Below are 7,200 nucleotides of genomic sequence, written 5' to 3'. Positions count from 1 at the left end.
AGTTCTGTACACTGCAATGCAGTGATATGGACCAATTAGAAACACTCTGGCAAAAGCAGTTATAACTATGAGATGCTTAGAAATAGTCTAGAGAAGAGTAGGCTCAGGAAGGCGGGGGGCACACAAGATAATCACAAAATGACAGAATGGTTGAGACTGGAAGGGACCACTGGAGGTCGTCTCAACCACCAAGGCTTGTTGCCCAGGACCACGTCCAGACAATTTTTTGATGTCTCCAAGGTGGGAAACGCCACACGCTCTCTGGGCAATCCATGCTGGTGCTTGGTCACCATCACAGTAAAAAAGCGTTTGCTGATGTTCAGAGGCAACCTCCTGTGTTTCAGTTTGTGATCATTGCCTCTTGTCCTGCCACTGGGCACCACTGAAAAAAAGCCTGGCTCTGTCTTCTTTGCACCTTCCCTTCGGGTATTTATACACACTGTAAGATCCTCCCTGCAACATCTCTTCTCCAGGCTAACCAGTTCCAGCTTTCTCAGCCTTTCCTCACATGGGAGATGCTTCCGTCCCATCATCATCTCCCTTTGCTTGACTCTTTCCAGTTTGTCCATGTGTTTCTTATCCTGGGGAGCCCAGAACTGGACACAGTACTTCAGATGTTTTCTCACCAGCGCTGCCTGGAAGGGAAAGATCGCCTCCTTTGACCTGCTAGTAATACTCCTAATGCAGCCCAGGATACCTTCAGCCTTCCTTGCCACAATGGCACATTGCTTGTTCATGTTCAACTTGGCATCCGCCAGGACCTTTGGGTCTTTTTCTGCCAAGCTGCCAACAGCCACTCAGACCCGCTGCATGAGGTTGTTCCTCTCCAAGTGCAGGCCTGTGCACTTCTCCTGGTTGAACTTCATCAGGTTCCTGTTAGGCCATTTCTCCAGGCTGTCGAAGTCCCTCCAGATGGCAGCACAATCCCCTTGTGTATCAGCCACTCCTCCCAGTTTGGTGTCACCAGCAACCTTGCTGGGGGTACACTCTTCCCCATCATCCAGATCATTAACGAAGATGTTGAACAAGACTGGACACAGTATTGACCCCTGGGGTACACTGCTAGTTACTGGCCTCCAACTAGACTTTGTGCCACAGATCACCATCCTCTGGGCCCAGCCATTCAGCCAGTTTTCAATCCACCTTGCTGTCTGCTTATCCAGCCCATACATCAACAGCTGCTTTATGAGGATCTTATGGGAGACAGTGTCAAAATCCTTACTGAAGTTGAGGTAGGCAACATCAACTGCTCCCCCCTCATCCACCAAGCCAGTCACGTAGTTTTAAAAATTTATCAAGCTGGTCAAACATGACTTCCCCTTGGTGAATCCGTGATGACTACACCTAATGATTTTCTTATCCTTCATGTGTCTGGAAATGATTTGCAGGGTTAGCTGCTCCACTGCCTTCCCAGGGATTGAGGTGAGGCTGATTGGCCTGGAGTTCCCTGTGTCCTCCTTCTTGCCCCTCTTGAAGAAAGGGGTGACATTTAACTTCCTGCATAATATTTCCTCAGATGTTCAGAAGATGGTTTTAGAGAGAGGAATAAACTCATCTCTATGTTCTTTGCAGGTAAGAGTAGGAGTGATGAGCATCATTTGTCATAAAGCTGTTTAAAGCAAACATCAGAATCTTGTATAACAATAAGGATTGCAAAGCCATGAAAGCCTTCATGGGAAGACTGCAAAATATGGCAGTCTATTGGAGAATATTGTACACTGTATCGTGACTGGCACCAAAAAAAGAAAGTCCAAGCCATGCTTCTATATCCAAAGGTATTCAGATTCAGGAAAAGTTTTTATTCTTTTATGGTTCTTAGTAGTATTATATTTTAGGCCTCTTAGAGATGTAATATATTTTGGTGTATCTCTAAAACAATAAAGTAGGTCAACATGTAAGTCTTGAATTAAGCCAGGTTGTTCAAATGTGAGATATTACTTCTAGAGTTATGGGATATCATCTGGAAAGACTGTAGAAATTTCTGTCTAAGACTTATCAGTGAAAGTCATTAAATGATCCCATCTTGCTAGACATTAGGAGAGAGAAGAAAACTGTGAGACATACAAACCAATGAATCACTCTAAGAAATAGCATGCCTTCTGTGTTACCCAGGCCAGTATTTTTAAAATTAACAGTAACACACAATGGGTACAAATCCCTCATCAATTAAAAGCTCAATTTTGTATATGATCCATCAAACTGACATAAAGATGTAACCTATGGCTCGTTGTCTCCCTCAAGTGGATAATACAAGAACAGGGATTTATTTCTCCTAGACAAAGATTTTTTTGTTTATTCCATCCTGCTTTGACTCAGTCTTCTGTTTGAAGGGACAAAATTTGATACATGCAGCCAGCTTGACCAGGAATATAAGTATATAAGGTCATCATTAAAAGCCGCAACCAACTGTGAAGAACCAAAACTTGGGAGGGTTTTCCTTGGCCAGACTAATGACAATTCTTTTTTTTGCCCATGAGCTGCACCAGAAGTCCTTATGCCACGGCAGTAGGACACAGATTTCCTGAAAGACCACCCAGTGTTGTTCACAACTGCAAGAGGATAAAAAAAACCACAACAATGGCTGGCAGGAAGACTGAAATATTTGGTTGCCTGCAATATGAAGCCCCAAAAGTTTGCTTCAGTACTTTTTGTGGCAGGGTACAAGCTGTGAACCACTCATCTTGAACAAGCGTCAGTACTCTGATTTGGGTCATTAATTGGGACAGCATTTTTTTAGGGCTGTTAAGGCTCAGCACCCAGAATCCCTAAGGGATTATTTTGGTTGGTTTTGGGTCTTTGTAGATCTGGCATTTTCTAAAACTTCCATGGAAACTCTTTTAAAAGATCTTAAATTCTGTCAGTCTTTACATTATCATAGCTGACCCAAATTGAACAATAACGTAGGAAAGAAAAAAAAAAGTATTAAATATTCAGATATACTGAGTACTAGTGATAGATTTCTGTGAGGAAAGAATCTGTCATCTTTAAGTAATTCTATTTTGGAAGGTTTAAAGGAATTAGTCTACAAGTTTACATTACTCCTAACTTTGAGGTGCAAATGCACTTAACAGGACGGGAATGTGATAAACCCAGATTATTTCATTCTGTATATTTAGAAATAATGCTGGGGAAAACAAACAAAGCCAAAAACCATTCTCACAAAGGCCTTTGCAAATTTGTTTACGTTTTAATGGGGTGAAATTCTTATTGGCACTTATAAAACTTGTTTTAAAAAGCTGGTGAAAAGATGACACATGGATATTCTTTTTTGATAAAGTTTAATATTTCAATTAAAATAATTAACAATAAAAATAAGCAAGCTAGCAAATAAATTTGCTTCTTTTCTTGTAGGAGTCCAGGACCTTTATGACAAATTCTCTTGTACACCTTACTTTGAATATTGACAAATTGGGCCTGCGCTTTCCTATGTTTCTTTCTGGTGGTCAACACTGATGAAGTTCAAATTTCCCACAGTGTAACTGGGAAGAAACTTAACAAGAAATTTTGTCAGTATTGAAAGTATGGGGGTTTGCAGTGGTTGAAGCCTGAGAAAAGAGAATCCCAGAGTCTCTTCCCATTACATGGCTCAGTGACTTGCAGCGTGATTTAAGGCTTGTTGTTCCAACTTTCTTGCTCCAACTTGCTTCATTTAATAATGAGGCATATGCAAAGTCCCTAAATATCCCACGTGGTACGTGTTGATAACAGCACTGGTGGCACTGGGAACCTCTTTCCTGTCTGAGGGAGGACCCGATTCTGGGTAAGCTGTTGCTGTCTGAGGAAAGCATTGAGGGTTCCACGTCTGGACAGAAATGTAACCCAGGCAACAAGGGAAAAGGCTCTGCATCGATGTAGTTGAGGTGAAATGATTATACGAGGGTATTACACAATCCATCTGCAATATTAGAACCATTCTGGGGGCTGAAATACCACATCCCTTCTCTTCCCCTGCCTTCTTTTCTCTCATCTTAGAAAGACACGTATTTGAGTCATATATTTTTATCTTTGCCTTGCGCTGTGTTTGTGCGCTCTCAGAAAACTCTGGGTAGTAACAGCGCAAATGCAGTCGGTGATAAAAGAAGAGGGACGGAGTCACGGAGTCGCTGCTCGCACGGGTGTGCGCTCACCCGGCCTCGCACGCTTCCCGCCCTTCTGCCTGCCCGCAGCCTCCGCCCGCCTCGCCTTCCCGGAGGTGGTGGAGAGCGCTTGGTCACTCCCTTGGCGACCCCCGCGATTCCCTTCCCTCCCGCAGGACCCCACAGAGCTCAGCTTCCCGCTCGGTTGCCCCGCACGCACCCCGCTTGCTGCGGGCGCAGCGCCTCCTGCCCAGCTCCCTTCCCCCCCCGCCCCGAGCTGGCGCCAGGCGCGTCGCCCCAGCAGCGCGCCCTGGTTTCTTACAGGAGTTGTCGCCGTTACAGCTTCAGGCAAATGAACTGACTAATGAATTTTCTGTCGGCCATGGGAGTGCGCGGCAAGTAATCAAGGGATGTGCTGTGGGGCCGATTAAGCTGCAAGTCACAGCGGCCAGAGCCCGATCGCGGCCAGCCCGGCGCGGTCTGCGCCGCCTGCGCTCGGCTCTACAATGGCATCATTGACTATTTATTTACTTCGCACAACAACTCTGCTGTTTACTTAATTATAAGAGCTTTTCAGCCACCAACCCCCACCCGCCCCATCTCTTCGACGCTGTTCGAGCCCCCCCGCCTCCCATAGCCAGGGCTGCCTGGTTGATCGCTGAGCATCCTTTTTGGGGTGCGGATCCGGGAACGGGAATTTTCCGTGAGGGAGAGGGGATAGGGATTTTCCTGTCAAACTGCCCAGCACGTTTGCCCGGAGATCAGACCTCGGAAGGCTGCGGGGGATGGCGGGGAGGGTGGGGTGTGCAGGGGAAATCCTTCAAGGCACGTCCGAGCCGCCGCACAAATTCGGGAGAAGGGGAGAACGGGCAGACGCCCGTGGCGCTGCGGGGCCGAGCGCGGCTGGGCGGGAGAGGAAAGCGTGGGCAATCCCTCAAGGGGGGAGCCTCATTTCACACCCCAGTTTATTAGGGAGGCCTTGGCCCTATTTCAGAGCCGCCCCCCTCCCGCTGCGTTGCCGCTTAGGAGCGCGTCAGGCGGGAAGGGGGGCAGACGAGGTCGCGGCTCCCACGGGGCGCGCTCACCCCCCTTCGCACGAGGTTTATCCCCCCATCCCCGACCCCCTTCTAGCCTGGATGGGGTGGGGAAAAAGTGTCCGAGCTCAGTCCCCGTTAGTCCAGGGTAGGAGCGGGGACAGGCGAGCTTCGGCATGAGGAAGGACTCGAGAAGCAGCCGAAGGCACCCGCACTTTTTCTAGCACCCCCGCAGGCTGTGGTAGGGGCGCTCCGCTCACCCCCGCACCCACTGAGCAAAACGGGGACGGGCAGGGGTAGCTGAGCGCCGTTTTGCAGGCGGTAGGGTCCAACCCCAGCCCCCATCCCGCCCCGTGTTTACAAAACGGGCTCGGGGACCCCGATTAGGAGCTTGGACTTTTAACGCTCTGAAAACCGGCCGCCCGGTGAGCTCGAGCCCCTCGGGCGGCCGCGGGGAGAGGGGGCGGGGGGAGAGGCGGGAGCGCTTCTGCTCGGCCGAAGCCCTGCGGCCGCCAGTACCGGCAGGGCGGGCGGGCGGGCGGCGGCGGGGCTTGGCGTTGCGGGGAGCCGGGAGCGGCGGCCGTGGGGGAAGCGGGTTTCTGCTCCTTTAAAGAGCGCTGTGCAGCGCTCCCGACTGGAGGCGGATCTCCCTCCTTCCCTCCCTCCTTCCCTCCCTCCCTCCTTCCCTCCCTCCCTCCTTCCCTCCCTCTTCCTCCCTCCCTCCCTCCCTCCCTCCCTCTCTCCCTCCTCCCTCTCTCCCTCCTCCCTCCCTTGCTCGGCCGCCGCTTGCCGCCGCCGTCAGTGGTGCCCGGACGCCGGCTGCACCGCAGCCCGGGCAGTCCCCGGCGTCCTGCCACCGCCCTTCCTCCCCCCGCCTCCGCCTTCCTCTCCCTCCCCGCTTCCCCGCCCGCAGCTCAAGGTAGGATGTCCCGGCGTCTCCGGCTGTGGCCGCCACGGCTGGAGGGGTTGCATGCAAGTGAGGGGCTGCTGGGGGGGGGGGAAGGGCGGTGGAGGGTGGCGGCGGGGGGCGCACACCGCGATGCCCCTCGGCCAGGTGTCTCCAGGCAAAGGCGGGCGCTGAGCTGCCGAACCCGGGCGCTGCTGGGCTGGCCGGCTCCCGCCGCCCAGGTCTCTCCCTCCCGTGGGGTAGGCAAAACTGCCGCCTTGCTCTTCTCCCGGCGTTGCTCCGCACCGTCAGAGCCGCCGCTGTCCCTACGCTGGGGGCGGAGGGGTGGGAAGCGGGGGCGAGAGGCCAGGGCAGTGAAGCAGCCCCTCAGTGCCCCCGCCCGGAACCGCCCCCCGCGGCCGGAGCGCTGCCCCCGGGCCGGGCTCAGGGCCGCCGAGGCGGCAGCCTTCAGGATGTGCCCCACGCTCTCCTGGGGGAGCGGAGGTGAGAAATGGGCTCTAACTTCGCTAGAGTTGTGGGTGGACAACAGTCGCTACTTCCGTGAGGTCTCCTCCTGTCCCTACCCGGCCCCCACGGTACGACGCAGACAGCCCCCCTTTCGGCTTGTCGGCAGTCCTGTAATTTATTTCTGAACAGATTCAGCATTCTTTGGAAGAGCATCGCTAACTCAGCCAGGGCACTGACACTCTCTGGGTAGAGCAAGAGACATTCCTGCCTACGGAGTGGAGGCATGATTGCAGTGAGCCGTGTGCGCACTGGAAAGGAATGAATCCATTACAATGAAAGATCTCTCCTCACGTTTTCCTTAGAAACTTTTGGGGGAGTAGAGCATGGAAAACATTAAACATCCTCCTTCGCCTCCCAAAATCTTTCACAGCTTCCCCAGCCCCAGAGCAAACCGAAGGGACTACAGCTTGATCTGTAGATAATGCCACAAATATTTGTTCTTGCTGCTTAAAACCTGCTAGGAAAGTGCATTGCTATGATACTCAAAAGTGTCTGAACAAGTAAGTCTATCGCATACTCAGTTCGTTAATTAGAATGCACGTCTTTCCTGTAGCTAAAAATTAATTACCACCTTAAAAAGTCATTAATCATCGGTGCAGCAGAAACTTGGTTGTAAATTTGGACCGAGCTAATAACAGGCAGAGGAGAACCTATGGTTTTTATAGCTGGTGGGAGT

The sequence above is a fragment of the Phalacrocorax carbo genome, chromosome 3 (genome assembly GCF_963921805.1).
Source record: "Phalacrocorax carbo chromosome 3, bPhaCar2.1, whole genome shotgun sequence".
NCBI classification, from domain to species: Eukaryota; Metazoa; Chordata; class Aves; order Suliformes; family Phalacrocoracidae; genus Phalacrocorax; species Phalacrocorax carbo.
The sequence above is the reverse complement of the archived record's forward strand: the minus strand, read 5'-3'. Positions refer to the sequence as shown.